Genomic DNA, 20,948 nt, shown 5'->3' on the forward strand with positions numbered 1-20,948 from the left:
CACAGTTTGCATTCCCACTAAAAGTACAAGAGGGTTCCCCTTTCTCCGCATCCTCACCAACACTTGTTGTTTCTTGTGTTGTTGATTTTAGCCATTCTGACAGGTGTAAGGGGACATCTCATTGTAGTTTGGATTTGTATTTCCCTGATGATGAGTGATGTTTAGTATCTTTTCATGTGTCTGTTAGCCATCTGTGTCTTCTTTGGGAAAATGTCTATGCATGTCTTCTGCCCATTTCTTAACTGGATTATTTGGTTTCTGGATGTTGAGTTTGATAAGTTTTTTATATATTTTTGACACTAACCCTTTATCAGATATGTCATTTGCAAATATCTTCTCCCATTCCACAGGGTGCCTTTCAATTTTGTTGATTGTTTCCTTCACTGTGCAGATTTTATCTGGATGAAGTACCAATAGTTTATTTTGCTTTTGCTTCCCTTGCCTCAGGAAACATATCTAGAAAGAAGTGCTATGGCTGATGTCAAAGAGGTTGCTGCCTGTGTTCTCCTCTAGGATTTTGATGGTTTCCTGTTTCACATTTAGGTCTTTCATCCATTTTGAATTTATTTTTGTGTGTGGTGTAAGAAAGTGGTCCTGGTTTTATTCTTTTCCATGATGCTGTCTAGTTTTCCCAACACCATTTGTTGAAGATGAGACATTCCTTTTCCCACTGGATATTCCTTTCTGCTTTGTCGAAGATTAACTGACCATTTCGTTGTGGGTTCATTTCTGGGGTGTCTATTCTGTTTTATTGATCTCTGTGTCTGTTTTTGTGCTAGTACCATACTGTTTTGCTCACTACTGCTTTGTGATATAACTTGAAGTCTGGAATTGTAATGCCTCCAGCTTTGCTTTTCTTTTTCAAGCTTGCTTTGGCTACTCAAGGTCTTTTATGGCTCCATACAAATTTTAGGATTGTTTGTTCTGGCTCTGTGAAAAGTGCCATTGGCAATTTTGGTAGGGATTGCATTAAATGTGTAGATTGCCTTGGGTAGTATAGACAATTTCAATAATATTTGTTCTTCAAATCCATGAGTATGGAATGTCTTTCCATTTCTTTGTGTCATCTTCAGTTTCTTTCATCAGTGTTTTACAGTTTTCAGAGTTCAGGTCTTTCACCTCTTTGGTTAGGTTTATTCCTAGGAATTGTATTACAAAACCAAAACAATTTGAGCAAGAAAATAAAGCAGATCTAGATATAAGTAAGAAGTCCATATAGATATAACGTGAAGTATCCATGAGTCCATACTGATATTAATGCTTGAATAAGTAAATACATGGGGAAGAATAGACAATCTTTCTAGCAGAAAAATTCAAAGTAATTATTGTAGATAATATGCCCTCAAAGAAGGAGCATAACTCCCCACTCTTTTTTTTTTTTAAGATTTATTTATTCACTTGAGAGAGCGAGAATGAGAGAGAGTACATGAGAGGGGGGAGGGTCAGAGGGAGAAGCAGGCTCCTCGCTGAGCAGGGAGCCCGATGCAGAACTCGATCCAGGGACTCCAGGATCATGACCTGAGCCGAAGGCAGTTGCTTAACCAACTGAGCCACCCAGGCACCCCATAACTCCCCACTCTTAAGTATGGACTTGTGTACAATGACTATCTTCTAGTGTACAGAATGGAAAGAAACATAAAAAGAGTAACTTTACAGTGGAGAAACCTGACAAATACTATTTCAATCAGGTAATCAAGAAGATATTTATAATGACAAATCATGTTGAGAGTGTGAAACTTTACATGATGTGATGAAAATGGTACTCTACTTCTGTGATCTTCCTCCCCAAATCACAAAAACCCTGTCTAATCATGAGAAACACCAGACAAATATTCACTAAGGACATTCTACAAAAGATCTGACCACAACTCTTCATGCCTGTCAAGGAAACTGAAAATAAGAGAAGTCTGAGAAACTGTCACAGCCTAAGTAGAAGCCTAAGAAGACATGATACTAACTGTAATGTGATATCCAAATGGGAATTTGGAACAGAAAAAAGACATTAGGTAAAAACTCAGAAAATCAGAGTTAAGTTTTAGTTGGTAATAATGTATCAATATGTGTTTATTGATTGCAACAAATGTACCTTCCTAATAAGAGATGTTAATAACATGAGGTATATGGGAACTCTTATTGTCTTCAATTTTTATCTTATAATTTTTCAATTACTATCTACAAATTTTTAATATAAAACTGTTCTTAAATAAAATGTTTATTTTATTTTATTTTTTAAATGCCATTTACTTTTTTTTTTAAGATTTTATTTATTTATTTGACAGAGAGATAAAGATTGAGCACAAGTAGGCAGAGTGGCAAGCAGAGGAAGAGGGAGAGGGAGAAGCAGGTTCTTCCCTGAGCAGGGAGCTCGATGTGGGACTCGATCCCAGGATTCTGGGATCACGACCTGAGCTAAAGGCAGACGCTTAACTGACTGAGCCACTCAGGCACCCCTAAAATGTTTATTTTAAAAAGACCTTTTATCATAGATCTCATTTTCTAAATAATATTATCCAACGAAAAGAACCAGAACTTCTTGGAGAAATGCTGTTTCTTCAAAGGCTGGGACATGGTAAATGTAAAATGAACTTGGAGCATTCATTTTGCCAGAAAGTGAAGAAGTATTTTCCTCAAAAAAAAAAAAAAAAACAAACTACAAAACAACAACAGCAACAAAATATAGATAGGAGCACATCAGAACACAGGAGTCAAACTAAAAGAGCTCCAAATTGCCAAAAGTAGGACAATTCGAGCAACAAAATTAATAATGAGAAAACATGAGACAAATCCAAATACAGAGACATTCTACAAACTACCTAACCAGTACTCTTTGAAACTCTCAGAATCATAAGAAAACAAGAAAAAAACTGAAACTGTCACAGATCACAGGAGAATAAGGAAATACGGTGAGTAAATGCAACATGGTGCCCTGGATAAGATCCTAGAACAGAAAAAAGGACGTGAGAGGAAAACTGGTGAAATTCAAATAAAATTTGTAGTTTCGTTAATAGTATTGTACCAATGATGATTTTTTAGTTTTGACCAATGTGCCCTGGTTGTGTAAATTGTCACCATTATATGGGTGTTGTATCTACTATCTTTGTAGCTTTTCTGCACATCTAAAACTATTTTGTAATAACTGTCTTTTTAAAGCAGCCAAAAATTAGTGAAGCTGTTGACCTTTTGAATTTGGACATGAGGAAATCAACAAAAAGAGAGATGCAGTGGCTTGCTTTGTGTCTTAAAGCTAACTATTGACAGAAAAGAAAGTGCCCAACAAGACCTGTGATTTGAAATGTCACCAAAATCTTAGGAAAGCAGATACAGAGGTATAGAAACAATGGTTTTTTCAAATACATGCCCTTTTGTAATTAATGTGTGAAATTAGGGGTTCTACATTTAACTTAGAACAAAGCAAAATTTTAATTGCCAGTGTAGGGACTCTAAATCAGTTTTAGCCGGTCAATTCTCCTCAGATTTTTATTTTAAAATTTTTTTAAAAAGATTTTATTTATTTATTGGGGGGGGGAGTACAAGTGGGCATGGAAAGAGTGGCAAAATGAGAGGGAGAAGCAGACTTCCTACTGAGCAGGGAGCCTGATGCACTCAGATCTCAGGATTCCAGGATCATGACCTGAGCCAAAGGCAGACATTTAACTGACCCAGGTGCCCCTATTTAAAAATTTTTTACATGTGTGTTTTATGTACTTATATATTTTAATAAAAATTTTATGTATCTAAGTTATACAACATGATGATTTCATATACATAATGAAATGATTACTTTTGTCAAGCTAATTAACTAATCTAATATAATCTCCTCACATAGCAACAACTTATTTTGTGTGATGAGTATACCTGAAACCCATTCTGTTAGCATTATCTAATGTTTAAAACAGTATTATTAAGCATAATCATCATTCCTGTACATTGGATCTCTAGACATTCATTCTACATAGTTGCAACTTTGTACACTTTACCAATATCTCCCCATTTCCCTCATTCCCACCAACCTGGTAACCACCATTCTACTCTCTACTTCTATGAGTTTAACTTTTATCAAGAGACTTTTAAAGTCTAACTTTATCTGACAAAGATGTACCCAAAGCTTCTCAAGAATTTATTCCAATGCTTTCGAAGAAGAAGAAGAAATAGAGAATTTTAGAAGTCACTATACATCATTAACCTCAAGGAAATAATAACATAGTTTTAATTTTCAAGTAAACTAATGAATCCTGCACTTAGATGTACTTATCTCTCATTGAATGTGAGCAAAGAATCTGGAAAATTTCCTTTTCATTTATAATGAGTATATATACAGATTGCAATATCTTTTACTCACTGTGCAAACACCCGCAGCCTCAAGCCAAGATCATATATTCTCATACATAGTTGTCTTATCATTACCATTCAAAGAACACATATTTCTAAAACCTATTTGTTGTCCTTTCCTAAATTAATCATCACTTTTAAGAATTGTTTTGACAACATGTGCATCTGGGGAAAATTTAAGAGTTTTGAAATATGGAATTAGATCCATGAATTTATAGGCAGCCACAGGAATAATGCTTTAGCTTTATGACAGAGGGAGCAATAAATTTATAGTAGGAAACATGTTGAATATTATTTCAGAAGACAGGGACCAAGTGCTATCTTGCCATTGCTGAACCATGTATTAAAATTGGACACTAACCTACATATAGGTGAGACTTATTCCTTCTCTCTTTTTCTCTTCATGAATGAAAAAAGGAGAAAGAACTCTTTGACTGTTATATTAAGAATTGCCTCCCCTATATAATGGACAATAAGGTAGCCTGCCTTTACTCAGTGCATGGAAGGAAAGTCAGTCTCAGCACACTCTATTTTGTCAAAAGGTACACTTACTACCTTTAGGCCAAAGGATAGCAATGAGAGGAATTGGAATGGGTCAACATGGTAAATCAACAGACATCCATGAAGCCACTATGTTTTCAACCCACTGTCATCTCAATCAGAATCTATATACATGTCTGAAGTATTAAAAAAACATGTCCTTGGCAAAAAACATTGAAAGGTTGAAATATTTGCTACAAATATTAGATTTCCTTACATAAAATTGTCACCATCTGCTTACCTCACAGGTGTTAAATGATGCAATAGTGTGAATTAAAAAAATTATATTCCTAAAACGTGTAGAAGATTTATGCTTCATTCTTCAAGTTGATGTCTCTAATCGTTTAATTTTCCATACTATGTTTGAATTAGGTTTTATTTTTCTAAAGTGTATAAAGGGATTACAAGCTTTAAAGTTTAAGGGACTTTTTCTCCCTAGGCCAGCAGATTATTCCCGACTTCTTGTAATAAAGTATTTTTACTAGGAAGGAGACATTTTGAAAAGCTATATTTTATGAATAACAAAATGTTCAATAAATATATGAAGACCACATCTGATAATTGGAAAAAGTTAAGCTAATAGACTCTCATCTCACAATTCCCAGGTTTTGGACAGAATTAAAGAGTGAACCCTTTCCATTTAAGCTGACCTTCTACTACAGAACTTGCATATTCCGTAAGAGCCATGTTTTGTCACTTTTTAATATAATTTGAAATTCACCAAACTGAAATCACTTTCTTCTCCAGTTTTCAACCAGCCTGCTGAAATATCCAAGAGAATATGGGCAACAGTGATTTAAACCCCCATTCATTTACTTATTTGGTAAATATTTGGTGAGCATCTACTCTGTTGATGAGTATTTGACTTTCAGATTTAGTACTGCCCTATTAACATCAATCTCTCATATCCATGTGAAGTGTAACTCTAGCTGTTTTTTGCTCCACCGGTGATTAGGAAAATTTTCCAGCTCTGTTTATTATTGTGTCACTGTGGGGGATGAGACAAGGAGAGTAGGAGTCAGCTTGTTATAAGGAATGTCCAAATGAATACTATTTGTGATTGTCTCATTTAGGAAAAAAGAAGTCTAAACAGGTTTGGTTTAGAATATGTTGTTTTTAATGATTTTGTACATGTCATTGAGACCTGGCCATGGAATTGTTTTGACTTCAAGTCATAAATTGAAAAACTGAAGGAAAAAATCAGTAGTATTGACAAATGAATGTCTTAATTACAAATTACTTAATTACAAAAATGGATACTTTTCAGAGGAATCAAAACGGTCTAAAAGTGACCAGAGGAAGAATATGAGTGATGTTTAGTATAATAGCAAATTCATGAAAGGACCTAAGATAGTTGCCAAATACCACCACTCCACCCCCACAAAAAACACTGGTGCAGGATGACTTTAATGTAAAATTCTTTCAAGCTTTCAGGTGATAAATATACATATTCTATTTAAAAATCCACAAAAAGTAGAATTCTTTTTCCCTGAAGACATGTATAAAGCTAATACAATCCTGGAAAAACATTATAGAAATACCTCAAAATATACAAAAATTAGTAGAAAAAGAGGGGGGAAATAAAAATGGAAAAATTAAAAATAATATATCAATATCACTGATGATTTGTGGCTCAAAATCCAAAATAAAATTTAGCAAATTGAATTCAGCAATATATTCATATAACCATTCAATACAGTCAGGCAAGTTTTCTTCTAAGAATCTGATGTGATTGAACATTGACTAGTCTGTGGGTATAATTCATTATAAATAAGACAGCTGAAAAAAATATGATAATCCTGATATATTTTTAAAAGTTATTTCATAGATCTTCAGATTGATTTTATTCCTATTAATATAATAGGAATCAGAGGAAGGTTTAGAAAATTCTATTTCAAACTAACAGCCAAAACTGTTTAGGAGTTTGGATTAGTATCATTCCCATTAAAAGTAATAGTGTAATAATAAGGATAAGGTAATTACTGTAACAAACAGTCCCCAAACTTTAGTGAACTTACCCAAGAAAAGTTCTCAGCCTGGCAGTTCTATAGGCAGCTCTTCTAAGTGTTGACCCAAGAATCAGAATCCTCTTTTTTTTTTTTTTTGCCTCAACATCCACTAAGGAATCAGAACTTTTGGCCTCCAGTCTCAGATGAGAAAAAAGAATAAGGAAGATCACTAGGGAAGTTTTTAGGGAACAGGCTTGGGAATGATGTACATTATTTCTGCCCACATCCCATTCATTTATATGGTCTCACCTGATTACAAAGGAGGATACAAACTGTAGTCTGATTGGGTACGGAAAAAGATAAGGGGTTTGGTGAATGCATAGCAGTCAGAAGAAGCCAAGGCTACCTTATATCATTTTTTTAAACCATCATTCCAGAAAATGTTAGCTAATACAACCATCTCATATAGTCACAAATTGGTAAAAATATTAGCAAAAATAGGAAAAATTATAAGGCATTTTTTTCTAATATTTAGAATCATTTGATTTAAAGTTTAGGTTTATGTTAAGGTTAAAAAAAGCAAAAACAAGAAATATTTAAAAGATGCTCTATAATTATTTGGATGACTGGACAAAATACTTGCTTAAACCTTAGAAGACAGTGTGTAGGACTGAGAGAAAATGTATGGAGGATTTGTTATTTAGACAAAGTGTCCAGTACTTAGTAGATATTTTAAAATGTTTTCAAATTCAACAATCAAGGTAGGTCTTTTTTTTTTTTTTTTTTTCATTTCACCCAGGAGAGTAAGGAGGAATTCACTGTCACTCAGACATGACTAAAGATGTTTCTGAAAACGGATAAGATAATCAGCTTTATAATTTACCTTTCTATAAATTAAATTTTGAAGAGTGCCACCTAATGATTATTTCTAGGAAAGTGGTGTGTTATGCGTTAATATAGGAGCCTGATTTTCCTTTTGAAACTTCCATTGTAGATTTTTATTTTGATCACAAATTTTACTTGGCTTTGGTTCTTTTTTCTCAGTTCAGGATAGGCTGGTGGTTAGAATTGTATCCCCAAATTTGAAGGAAATCTATTTCCAACTGAGATACCATAATAATCTTTTTTTTTTTTCACATTCTCTGATGTGTTTTTGAATTGTGCATGAGGTAATATTCATTTCAGTGTGAATTCTCTTAGAGGATAAGTTATTAGTTATAATGGGAAACCAAAGAGTACCAAAGAGTTAACAAATACAACATTTTATGAAAGGTTTTATTTTTAGTGTGGTTGACATGAAATGGCTAAATAGAACAGAGTAACGATTTGTAACTTTCTATTGCAACATTACTCCAAAGGGAGAGAGAAAGGAATTAGATGGTAGAATGGGGAGGATAGTAGTAGAGTATATCTGAAATGTTTTGCTCTTGGAGTCAGGATGCTTGACTGAAGATCATAGCACTCCATTCTACTTACTAGCTGCTTGTCTGTACCTTATGTTCCCTCTCATAAAATAGGCAAGATAAATAAAATCTCCATGGTCTGTGGTGAGGAGTAATTAAGATGTGAAAGCACCTGCCATATAACAGGTACTCCTGTTGATTTTTTTCTTTCAGTGGGTCACATAGCTAGATGATAGCTGTCTGAAAAAGTGGCACTCTATGTCAGCAGATGACATAAACATGGCATATAAGAAACACACAATGAATGTGTGTTTATATAGACATAAAGAGATGAGTAAATATAATTGAAATTGTAAGATGGAAGAGGAGATAATTTTAGTCAGATACCCTATCCAAGGCTTCTCAAATTATATCCATGTGTGTGTAGGTAATGTAACTTCCCATACTATTCAACAACTAGTATTTCTTCAGGAATTCTACCCCTGTCTAGTGTCTAATCTTAATTATATATTCATTTGTAATTATTCTCCATTAATGAGTATCTACCTGAGGTAGGAGGATTAAGGGGCAGGTTGCTGGATATTTGGACAATAATAGAGCCAGATGACGTACACAATTTGTGATAGAAATATTTACTTTATTGAGAGCACCAGGATATAGAGAATTAGTCACTCATTTATTTATCAAATAATTACTGAGTCTCTACCATATATGGGTACTATTTTCATTACCTAGAGATACATCAGTGAATGAAAAATATAAAGTTAACTACTCTCAAAAATATTACACCCTAGAAGAAATGATACAGGGGCACCTGGGTGGCTCAGTCGGTTAAGTGTCTGCCTTCAGCTCAGGTCATGATTCCAGAGTCCTGGGAGCGAGCCCCGCATCAGGTTCCCTGCTCAGCCAGGAGTCTGTTTTTTCCTTTCCGTCTGCCCTGCTCATGCTCTCTTTTTCTCAGTCTTTCTCTCTCAAATAAATAAAAAATCTTTTAAAAAAGAAATGATACAGATAATAAATAATATAATAAATAGGTAGATTATATGACACTTCATAAAAAAAATGAGAGAAAGGAAGACTAGCTATACTGATCATGGAGGAAGTTGTAATATTTAATAGGCAAATAAAGTGGATCTCACTGAGAAGATGAGATTTCAGCAAAGAATTTAAGGAGGTGAAAGAGCAATCTAATGGACATTTGTGGAAAAGGGATTCCACACAGGTATTAGGAACAACCAGAGGAAATGTCCTAAGAAAAAACATACCTGGAGCAACATCAGGAAGGAAAGGTAACACATGACAAAAGAAATAAGAGAGGCCATATCATGAGGGCCCTGTGAGCCTTTGTAAGACTGGCTTTACCCTGAGGGAAATGAAGAGATAATACAGCTTTCTGAAAGAAGTAACATGATAGGGCTTAGATACGAAAAGGTCCACTCTGACAGCTATGCCAAAAAGGACTGTAGGTAGACAGAGGTAGGAACTAAAGGATATAGTAGGAAGGAACTCTAGAAAACTAAGCCTTAGAAGTGATGACCTGGACAAGTTTAGCAACAATGGTCAGATTTGGGGTATATTTCAACGGTAGTCAAGAGATTTTCCTGGCAGCTTAGAGGTAGGGTGTGCAGGAAAGAAGGGTCCAAAAGAAGCCCAAGGTTCTGAACAACTTCAATGATGGGATCAACTAAGAGTGGGGAGGTAAAAGGCAGAGCAGTTTGGGGGGGAATATTAGAAGCTCAGTTATAAAAATATTAAATTTCGCGGGCGTCTGGGTGGCTCAGTTGGTTAGGCGACTGCCTTCGGCTCGGGTCATGATCCCAGAGTCCCGGGATCGAGTCCTGCATCAAGCTCCCTGCTCAGCAGGGAGTCTGCTTCTCCTTCTGCCCCTGCCCCCTCTTGTATTCTCTCTCTCTCAAATGAATAAAGTAAAATCTTTAAAAAATAAAAAAATATAAAAATAAATAAAAATATTAAATTTCAGATTCACATCAAAATGGTGGTGGGTGGATTAATCAAAAGTTCAGGAGAGAGTTCTAGGATAGAGATATATATTTTAAGCTTATTAGAATATAGATGACATTTAATACCATTCATATGTGATGAGATCACCAAGGCAGAGAATATAGATAAAGTAAAGAAGAGTACCAAAAATTAAGCTCTATGGGCATATTATACAAAGATAATTTCACAGTAGTAAGTGTAATCTGGATAGCATGCCTCCTTACTATTAGGGACTATTGGTGACTCCAGAGTGTGCCTATTTGTAATGGAATAAAAAATCTAATTTTGAGTCATCGTAACCAAAGGACAAATCCTTAGTAGACTGGGGTGGTGTGAGTTCATTAGGTCTTGGCCAAGGCCCTTTGAAAGGAGATGAGAATGAAAATAAAAGGGTAGCCTGATTAATTAGGCTGGCTCCAATCAAATGAAGATAATTGTCAAATAATCCACAGGATTTTGCTATAGATGCAAGAATCACCTTGTTTTGCTCCGCTGCAAACATTTATGAATTCACTGAGTTCTTTAGTCCCTTGCAAAGATTTTATAATCTGAAAATTACAGAAGGACATTCATGCAGTGGCACAAGTGTAAAAACATCATTTATGCCAATGTTATTTTCTTTGGCCGAAGGTTTATGAGTTCCTGTTTCAGCTTTAAACAGCAGGAGGCTATACATGACTCATAGCATTTATTTTTTACCTCTATTTAGTAATCATTGTCTTAAATGGGAGCTCTCAGCTTTTCATAGTGATGATTGAAGTCCTGGGAATCAGCTTTATATTTTTTAGAATTTCACAAGAAGGAACTGTTTTGATGATAATGACATAGAGAAAGAAACAGACAGATGCAGAGAGAGAGAAAGAGAGAGAGGGAGGGAGGGAGGGAGAGAGAACGATCGGAAAACTGTTGTTTTGTTGTTGTGTTTTGTTTGTGTTTGTTTTTTAATCAACCTACTACCAGCAACTCCCAGCACATTTTTGGTGGTCCCCCATCTGCCTTCATAGAATTAATCACGCGATCGCTTTCTGTAACCACGTGGTCAATGAGTTCTGTAAGAAGGTTTCAGCGACACAGGGAACTAATAAAAAAGAACAATATGCTGTTAGGCTTTTGGGTCATCTCCCGCGATGCCTCTAGTAGGAGAACCGAGAAAGTTCGGCAGACAGGAAAAATTAGAACCAGATGGTTAAAGGCCTTATTTGGACAAACAGATACGGAGCTATGGGACTGATTAGATAGAGTTATTTTCTAAATAAATGGATTTTCTTTTTTCAAAATAAGGAGGTTATTTTATAACTATCTCTACCTATTTTTACAAAGCCTGACTTAGGAGCTGTGTTGTCTTTCCAATGATCTATCTCTCCTGTACATGTTTCTCAGCGTGCGTCCAGTTTTCCACATCTGCCTGCTGCTTTGCTTCACTACAGACACAGCTGGTCCATTCATCTGCTTATTTGCTCAAGTTATTGAAAGACGTGACCTTAGTTGGCCTTGTGAGATTTCTTATTAGCAGTGCATGTGCTTTCGCCTCTTATTTCATTGTTTACTCTGTTTAAGTGAAAAATGAAAGAGCACTGCTTCACTATGCAGTTAAAAGTGACTTTATTAAAATAAAAAAAATCCTTTGTTTCTTCCTTTTTTTTGAAAAATAATTACACAAAATCTTTATGAAGTTCTCTTTTAGGCTTACCAATTCTATCCCCTCCTTCATTCCTCAGGGGAAACCACAATTCTAAACTATAGCTCTCGAATCTATGACTTTCATCACTTATACACTCATGTATGCGTCTAAATATGATGCAGGGTATTGTTTTATCAGATATAATTTTTCATAAGTAGTGCTACACTGTACATATCTTTGAGCAACTTGCTTTTCTTTTCACAAATTCTATTCTTAATATTTCCCTGCTGATAACCTCTAGCTCTAGTTTACTCATTTTAACTGTTACGTTGTTTCCCATTTCAGGAATAACCATATATTTTTTTCTTCCCTTGGGGGACATTTAGATTGTTTCCAGATTTTTATTCTTATGAGAAATACAACAATGACCGTTCTTTTACATGTCTTCTGGGCACAGGCATAAATTTTCCAGGATATATTTTTAGAAGTGGAAGAGCATTTTTTAGTGAATTCAACATTTCTATAGCTGAGCAAATCAATTTCCAAAGAGTTTTAGCAATTTACACTCTCATCAGCCATGGAGACCTTCTTTCCTCAAAGAATACTAATGTTTGGAATTTCTGAACCTTGTTTTCTTATTTTAAAAACAATTGGTTACTAGTAATTGAGCAATATATTCATATATGACTTTGGCATATTCTATTGAGGTTTGCATTTTCTTGAATGATGTTTAAGTGTTCTTTATGTTTAAGAAAAAAAGTAACACTTTGACCATTTAACAAGTACAGCAAATATTCTATCCCTGTCTGTCATGTTTTAAACATAATTAGTAGTGTCTTTAATGCATACATATTTTCACATTTTAAACAAATCAATTTATCAATCTTCTCCTTTATGGTTTGTGCTTTGGGGTCTATCTCAAGTCTATAAACAAAATTGTTAACATTTTTCTAAACATTTAAAACTTTTACTTCTCATACTCAATTATGTAATATGACTAGAAAGTATCAATACCTTTAACCTTTCCCCAATCTCTTACAATATCGCCTTTGACATATATGTATGGATCTATTTATTAATTTCTTTTCTTCCATTGGTTTATTTGCTCTTTCTTTCAGAAGTGTACAAAACCCCAATTAAGGTGATAGTCAGAAAACTCTCTTAGAATAATATCTTAAGATGATAAATTAGATTCCATTAACATTTTTAATTTCTGCTCAACAGAACAATTTTTAAGAAAATAAATATATAATCCATACTTCAGGACAAAATATCCATATAATATATACGTGACAAAGAACTATACCAAATATATATATTAAATATATATTTTAATTATATACCATATATATATTTAAAAATATGTGTATATTTTAAATCATAGACCACTTAATAATAGGTATATATCCCAAATAAAAATGGGTAAATGAATAGTCAACAAACACATAGGTACTCAGTATCGTTAGACCAAGGAAACTAAAGCTAAAACCACAGTGAGCATCATTGCATACAACCAGAATGGCTAAAATTTAAAAGACTGACAATACCAAATGTTGACAATGTTTCAGAGAAACTGGAACTCTTGTACACGGTAGAGATATAAAACAATACAAGTACTTTGGGAAAATCTGACAGTTGCTTGTAAGACCAACATTATACCTCCCCTAAAACCAGAGATTTCACTCTTAAATGTTTACTCAAGAAAATAAAACCACATTTTCACAAAAAGTTTTATATAAGAACAGTCTTAGCAGCTCTAGTCAAGACAGCTTCAAACTGGAAACAACCTGTGTCCATCAAAAGGAAAATATATAAACTAACCGAGAGAGTCACACAAATGAATGGCACTCAGCAACAAAATGGGAACCAACTACTGATACAAAAAACAAATATGAATGAATGCCCAAATCATGCTGAGTGAAATAAGTGGTACATAAAGAATATGTGCCATATGTCTCTATATGAGAGTCTAAAAAACAATATATAACCAATGTTCGATGGAAAAATGAGAAGAGTGGTTTCCTTTGGGATAAAGATTGGGGACCGACTGAGAAGGAGGTGAGGAAATTTTCTGGCATTATCATAGTGTTCTATATCTTGATAGGTAGAGGATTACCCAGGTGTATTCATTAGTCAAAACTTAGCAAATTCGCCTTAACATTTGTATGTTTTGTATGTAAATTTACATAATTTTAAAACAAATCATTGAACTCCAGCTAATGACATGAATGCTATTTAGGGGGAAGTGTACTGACATCTGCCTCAATAGAGGAAAATGAGATAGATTAATGTTGGCTAGAGGGATGGAGGTGCAATAAGGCAGATGTAGTAAAATATTAACGATTAAATCGAGGTCATGGATAAATATTCACTCTAAACATCTTTCAATTAATGTTTGAGCTTTTAAATAAAATGCCCGGAAAGTTGATGTTGAATATTAGCGACAATATATCCTCAACTAAGTATAAATGACCTATTCTCAGAATGTATCATAATTTTTAAAAATGTACATCAACAAAATAAAAAATAATTTTTTGTGATTTGTCTTCTATTGGGGAATTTGATTAAAAAAAAAAAAGATGTGACTGCAGACTGACCTGTGAGCTGGACCCAGGCACTCTGACTCCTCACTGGCTCCATTGCCTTTGAATTGTGGATTCCACCTGCCTTTCCCACTCCCAGAGGCTGCCCTAAGGACACCTCGCTATGGTGATGTGATCTTGAAACACCTGCATGGTATATATGACTGAGCCAATTAGGGCCTTTTTATAAACTTTTAAGATTTGGAAGGCGAGTACAGGGATCCATTCATCTTGCCACCACCAAAGGCAAGCGTCCTATGTAATTTCCCTTTGCTATTATTAAAACTGCCACCTACCAACCTGGAGTGGCCTGCCTGTTTCTTTGATCTCCCCTGCCCTCTGTGTATAGGGGCTGGTTTCAGATTATACCCAGGAAGCTCCTGGGAGGGTTATGAACCTACATCTTCTAGGAGAGATGCTGGGTTATTGCTGCATGACACCTCTCAAATTGTTTGAAGATGATTATTGAAGTACACTACCACATATGAAAAACTGTATGCAATGTTTTCCAAAAATGGTTTCTCAAGATTTGGGTCCCCTGCAGTGTTTATATTTCTTGCCCCTTACCTACATCTTTCTCCAAAATAAAAACCTCTCCACCAATATTGGCAAGTCTGCCTAAATTATTAATAACCTAAATAATATGAATACCTTATTGGTACATTTCAGCTCAATCTTGGAGTAGAAGACCCTTGGCTGGTATGGGGTTTTTTAAAAATAATCCTATCATTTTTATCTTAGTCCTGCATATTGAATGAGACTTATAACTATTATGGGTAGTAAGAATGAAAGTCCCTAGATATATTTCCTGAATAGAATATTTAGTCATTCCAATAGGCTTATTCTCAATAATACAGGGAAATCTCATTTTGTTCAAAAGGGCACATACCTTCATCTCCAAAGTACACAGGACTGTTCAATGTAAATTGACCTGCATGTGGGAAAACTAAAGGAAAAAAAAAAAAACACGAAAGATTTTGGATACAGATGAAATCCAATAGATGGCAGTGAAATACAGAAAATTCACTGATTCTTGACTTATTTGATTGCTTTCAGCCGTAAGCTGCTAGTCTATTGCCAATTAAAAACACCCATAAACTGTAGAACCTTTTTAGAATCATGTTACACTTTTAAGATACTGTGAGGTCTTGGACAAGAAATAGCTCCAAATTTACTAGGTTCATGAGGATGCTGTGGCTTTGTGGGATGAAAGGACTTGTTTGAGGTTACATAAGCAAGTTTGAGGTAAATTCAAGTGTGGCATCAACATGATTCAATGGTCCTTGTGTGAATTCTAAATCCATCTCACAGCTGATGAGTCTTGAAAGATGAAAGCTGTATTTAATTAATACTAATAATCCATGGGTGGGAAAATGGTGCAAGAAGAGTCTGGAGATGGGCAGGGATTAAGCTATGCAGGACCATCTATGTTCTATTAAGGATTAGCAGTTTCACTTTAAGTGCAAAGCATGATGCAATGGAGCTTAACTCTAGCTTTTCATTTTTATAACCATTTGAGGAGTTAAACAACAACAACAACAACAACAACAACAACAACAACACAATAGCCCACTTCTCTGCAGATCTCCAGAGGTACTGATTTGAGTTTTCTGCAAAGGAAGGGGTCTGAGAATTGGCATTTTTAAGTTTCCCCAAATGATTCTAATGTGCAGCCAGGGCTGAGAACCCCTGGCGTAGTGAAGACCACGGGCTCTGGAATCAGAGACTTGGAATTTGATCTGTGCTCTCCCCACTTCTTAGCTCAGTGAACTTTTATACATTATTTCATCTCCATAAGCCTGGGTTGACACCAATGTAAAATGGTGGTAACAGTTTTACCTACCTCATAGGATTAGTTTTGGAATTACATATGAATCACTACATTTCTAATCTTTAGCTTTAAGTAGTTCTCTACATTCAGTGTAAGTGTGACTGCTTTTGAATGTGTTCTTTGCCTCTCATCTGTGGAACTCTAGTTTACTTCTATTATTACTGTGGTATTTTATTTTGGCATTGATTCATGAATTGCATAGATGACATTTATATGATTCATTCAAAGATATCATGGTGACATGAATACACATTAATATCATCAAATTCAGAAATAATGTTATTAAATCAAATGGTATTTTTCTAAATAAAATCACCAAAGTATTATTTTTTATAGCACAGATGTAAGGTTTGCCACGTGGAAAGGAATTTGTCTTGATATCAGTAAGGCTTAAAACAACAATTTATTTAACTTTCAATTCTGTCAGTCAATTCAAGCTGGTCTCAGATGGGCAGTCCTGATTTCGGGTGATCATCACTGCGATTCGTCCTGTGTCAACAATTAGCTATTGGGTCTGCTCTGGGCTGTGGTATAGGATGGCTCAACTGAGATGACTTATTTTGGCCCCAGGTGGTCTCTAATCTTCCAGCATGCTAATTTGCATTTCTTCTCCTAGTAGGGCAATACATGCAAAGCCTCTTGATGCCAAGGCTCAGAAGTGATACACCATTACTTCTGGTGCTTTCTATCTGTCAAACTAAGTCACAAGATGAGCCCAGACTTAAGGGGTAGGAAATATCCCCACCCCTTGATGGGAAGAGATGCAAGGGAAGTAGACACAAGGAAGTGTGAAAAATGGGGGCATGTTTGCAAATTACCATGGTCTTCTTTGGGGTTTCTCCAAAAATAAAAACTCTAGTTAATTGTTGGGAATTATAGAGACAAATATCAGCTAATCTTCAAGAAGAACTTTATCATAGTTGAAATGATGAGCTCCCTGTCACTGTAAGCAATCAAGCTAGGCTAGATGCCATTTTGTACACATAATGTAGGAATGACTGATATATTAGTTAGAAGATTTAATAAAAGACATTGTCTTTGAATTTTAAATTTTTAAAATTTCATTCTTTGAGGTATTTTATTCTGGAATTTGAAAAGTCAGTAAAAATATAAATTACAGATAAGTGAAAGGATCAAGTGCTCAAATATGAAAGGCAAATCTTAAACATTTTTAAATAAAATATAGGAGGATATCTTTATGACACACATACACACACACAAACACTAAAAGATGCTCAACCTAATACTAATACTAATAAGGTAGGTAGAATAACCAGGGGAATATAAATTAAATGATAATGAAATACTATTACACACTTAGTAGATTAGAAAAAATAATTAAGGATCTGTCACTATTAAGTGTAGGTAGGATGTGGATTAATAGGGACTCACGCATTACTTTTGTTGGGAGTACAAACTGGATGACCACTTTGGAAAGAATCTGGCATTATCTTGTGAGGCACAAAATATGCAAAACCTGTAAGCCAGCAATTTGATTCTTAGCTTAGGAGAAAATATTTCACATGTGCACAAGGAAGCATGTAAAAGTGTCTTCCAGAACAGCATTATTCTCAATAATAATAATAAAGAAACAAGCCAATGTCCATCAGTGGAATGAATAAAATAGCAGTTATTCACAGCATGGAATATAATTCAACACTGACATAGGAGAGATTATAGCTTCAATTATTGTGCTTTCTACAACAGTCCCCTAGCATGTCAAATATCAACCTTTTCCTCAGACGCCTCTGTGTACTGCAGTCCTATTCATCTGAAATGATAATGATTAAAGGCAGTGCACTATTCTGATGTAAGTTAGAACTGATCAGATATGTGGGGCTAGTCTATTTCCAAAACAAATATCCCTAAAAGGTAGTTGTAGTGACAAGAATTCAATCTTAGATTACCTGTTAGAGCAACAACTATGGTTTCTCTGCCTCATCCACACTAATTAGGATCATTCTGTCTGACTGGGTTCCTACCTTCTTCATTCCTAGTGTTTATTTCAGATGTTTGCTTGGACTAGTGCCCATACCTCTCCATCGGCTCTTTCTGCCTCACTATCCCTAAAACTATTTCTACTATTCTTATAGGGTGTGTGTGTGGGGAAGGGGGAGCATCTCAACAGTACTGATGAATTAATCCTCCTGCTATTACATCCTCTTCTATCAACTCAGTGACCCCAAGTAGTGACTTTAGCTTGAGTTGAACTCAAGTCCAAATGTGTCTTTTGGTCTTACTGATTTAGAACAGTTGACCCCTTCCTGGCATGGGCCAGGCCCTCTCCCCAGATTGTTGCCTATGCTCCATGTATTCCACTCCATCAGATTTTGCTCACCTACTGCCCAGTAGGACCTCCCAGTACATCTCATGGTATAGCCACGTGACTTATAAAAATTGGTTACTGGGACGCCTGGGTGGCTCAGTCAGCTAAGCGTCCAACTCTTGATTTTGGTTCAAGTCATGATCTCAGGGTCTTGGGATCCAGCCCTGCGTTGGGTTGTGTGCTCACTGGGGTATCTGGTGAGGATTCTCTCTCTTCTCTCCCTCCACCCTTCCCCCCACTCATGTGCTCTCACTTTCAAATAAATAAATAAATCTTTAAAAAAAAACTGGCTCTATGTTGGCTAATTGAATTTAAATAAAACAAAATTCTATTAAAAAAAACTGGTTATCTACCAGTTCTCCTGGGGAGTCCCTTCATGATCCCCTTCTTAACTTATTGTCATCAAATAAACTCTTAATTCTACCCTGAAAGGCTGAATAATTCCATCCTCAATTTCTACCAATTATTACAGAAATTTAATTCAATGAATATTTCTCCACAGATATATTTCTTGTATTTCAATTTTTTTTATTCTCTCTTCTGCTATCTTACACATACATACACACTTACTCATTTTGATCATAATACCCTGCATATAGTAAGCACAATGTAGGTGTCGCTATTTTAAGATAAACTCTTTTAGGGTTAATTGCTTAAATACACAGCTACCTTGAATAATTTAACTCCCCAATCATCACTACTGCTACATCCCTTGAGCTGCAAATATCTTATAGGTAGTTGATTCGATGGTTGCCTAAGATTAAAGTTAGAATTATAGTATTAAACAGAGACTTTTCTAGCAAAGCTACAGATAGAATGAAGCATATTAACAATGAAGCCTTGGTTTTTCTCTGTGATCGCTACCTCTGGAAGGGGCTTCCTAGTGAAAACATGGAACTAATTAAGTCCTCTGAAACCACTGGCCTCAACTGGAGTGAAGAAAAAAAAAAGTTTAAGAGAAGAATCTCAGAAAATGGCTAGAAGAGTATCTGTGGAAAGGATGTCAAAATAAAAATAAAGAAAGAATAATTATTATTGAAATAAAAAACCAAACACAATGAAAAATAAATGCATTCATTTGCTACCTAAGCTGATGGAAATCTTAATACACCAATGCAAAGACACTATAAGGCTTGATGTAGCATTGTCAGGAACTGTCATGGGATGGGAGGCAGGGACACAATTCCAATAGTCTTCCCAACTTTTATACCACTTCAGCCTTTGAATATAGGCAACGGGAGGGAAGAAGTTTTGTTCTGTGTTGAAAGGTCAGCAGAATTCCTAGTCTTGGAAAGGCCTACAAAACTGTTCCATGTTACCAAGAACAAAGCTCTCAGGAGGTCATAGTGAGAGTCACGGTTATGCATAGTCCATGATTTGAACTGAGAATGTCCTTCATAAGGAAGAAGATGCATAGATGCAAGGAAGAAGATCTGTTTCACATACATCCAAGGAAATGGCATAGTCCCAGCATCCATCAGAAGCTTCTCTAGGGGAGTAGTGAATACGTCTCATGATCTAGAAAACAGTGTGCTAGTGAAGGATCTAAATAGTTCGTCCACGAATGAAGTGGCTGTTGACAACTCTCAATTTTCATTTACAATGTAGAATGGGAGGAACATGCCAATGAAAATAAAAATAAACGTTGGCAGTAGAAAAGAGGTAGAGAAGCAAAGAATTTGAGTTCCTAAGTGGATAATCAGCATATCTATTGTTTTAAGCAATAGCTGTGAAGCACCTTCTATATAGGTAATCTCTAGTAGTGAACGAGGCAGATAAAGTCCTTGCCACAACAGGTACATTTTGGAGTGTAAAGACAAGAAATAAACAAGAAATAAATTTACTCAAAAATGAGTAAATATACAGTCTGTCCTATATTGGTGTGTGTGACTTCAACCCCTCTGACCCAGGACCAGGTTTGTTCCCCACAGAGCCCATGTGTAGCTCAAACTAGAATAATCAAAACTTCTATGAACATCTTTCCCAAACAAAGCTGGGAGAGTTGTTTTATAAATTTTTGCAACTTTTAAAAATTTGCCTCAAAACCTGATAAGAATCATTGCAATGCTTGAGATAATCCTATGAGATATATATATATATATATAGTTCACAATGAGATATTCAAGATCATTTCTAATTTCTCTTCAGTCTGCCCCTTTTGCTACTGGCATGGATATTGGACACATTCTGAGGGAATTTAAGAATGTTTATGTAACATTAGTCCATGTTTCAGCTGAAGGACATGAAAAGTGACCACTCTTACAATATTTCCTTGGTTCTACTGTACACTCTTGAATCAGATGGACTTTTGTTTTAAACTACAGCATTTCTGATATTCACATGTCTTCAATTTTGACTCTGGAGGT

Source organism: Mirounga angustirostris, unplaced genomic scaffold (genome assembly GCF_029215605.1).
Source record: "Mirounga angustirostris isolate CCGP_5_RB_7025 unplaced genomic scaffold, mMirAng1.0.hap1 SCAF_4, whole genome shotgun sequence".
Taxonomy (NCBI): domain Eukaryota; kingdom Metazoa; phylum Chordata; class Mammalia; order Carnivora; family Phocidae; genus Mirounga; species Mirounga angustirostris.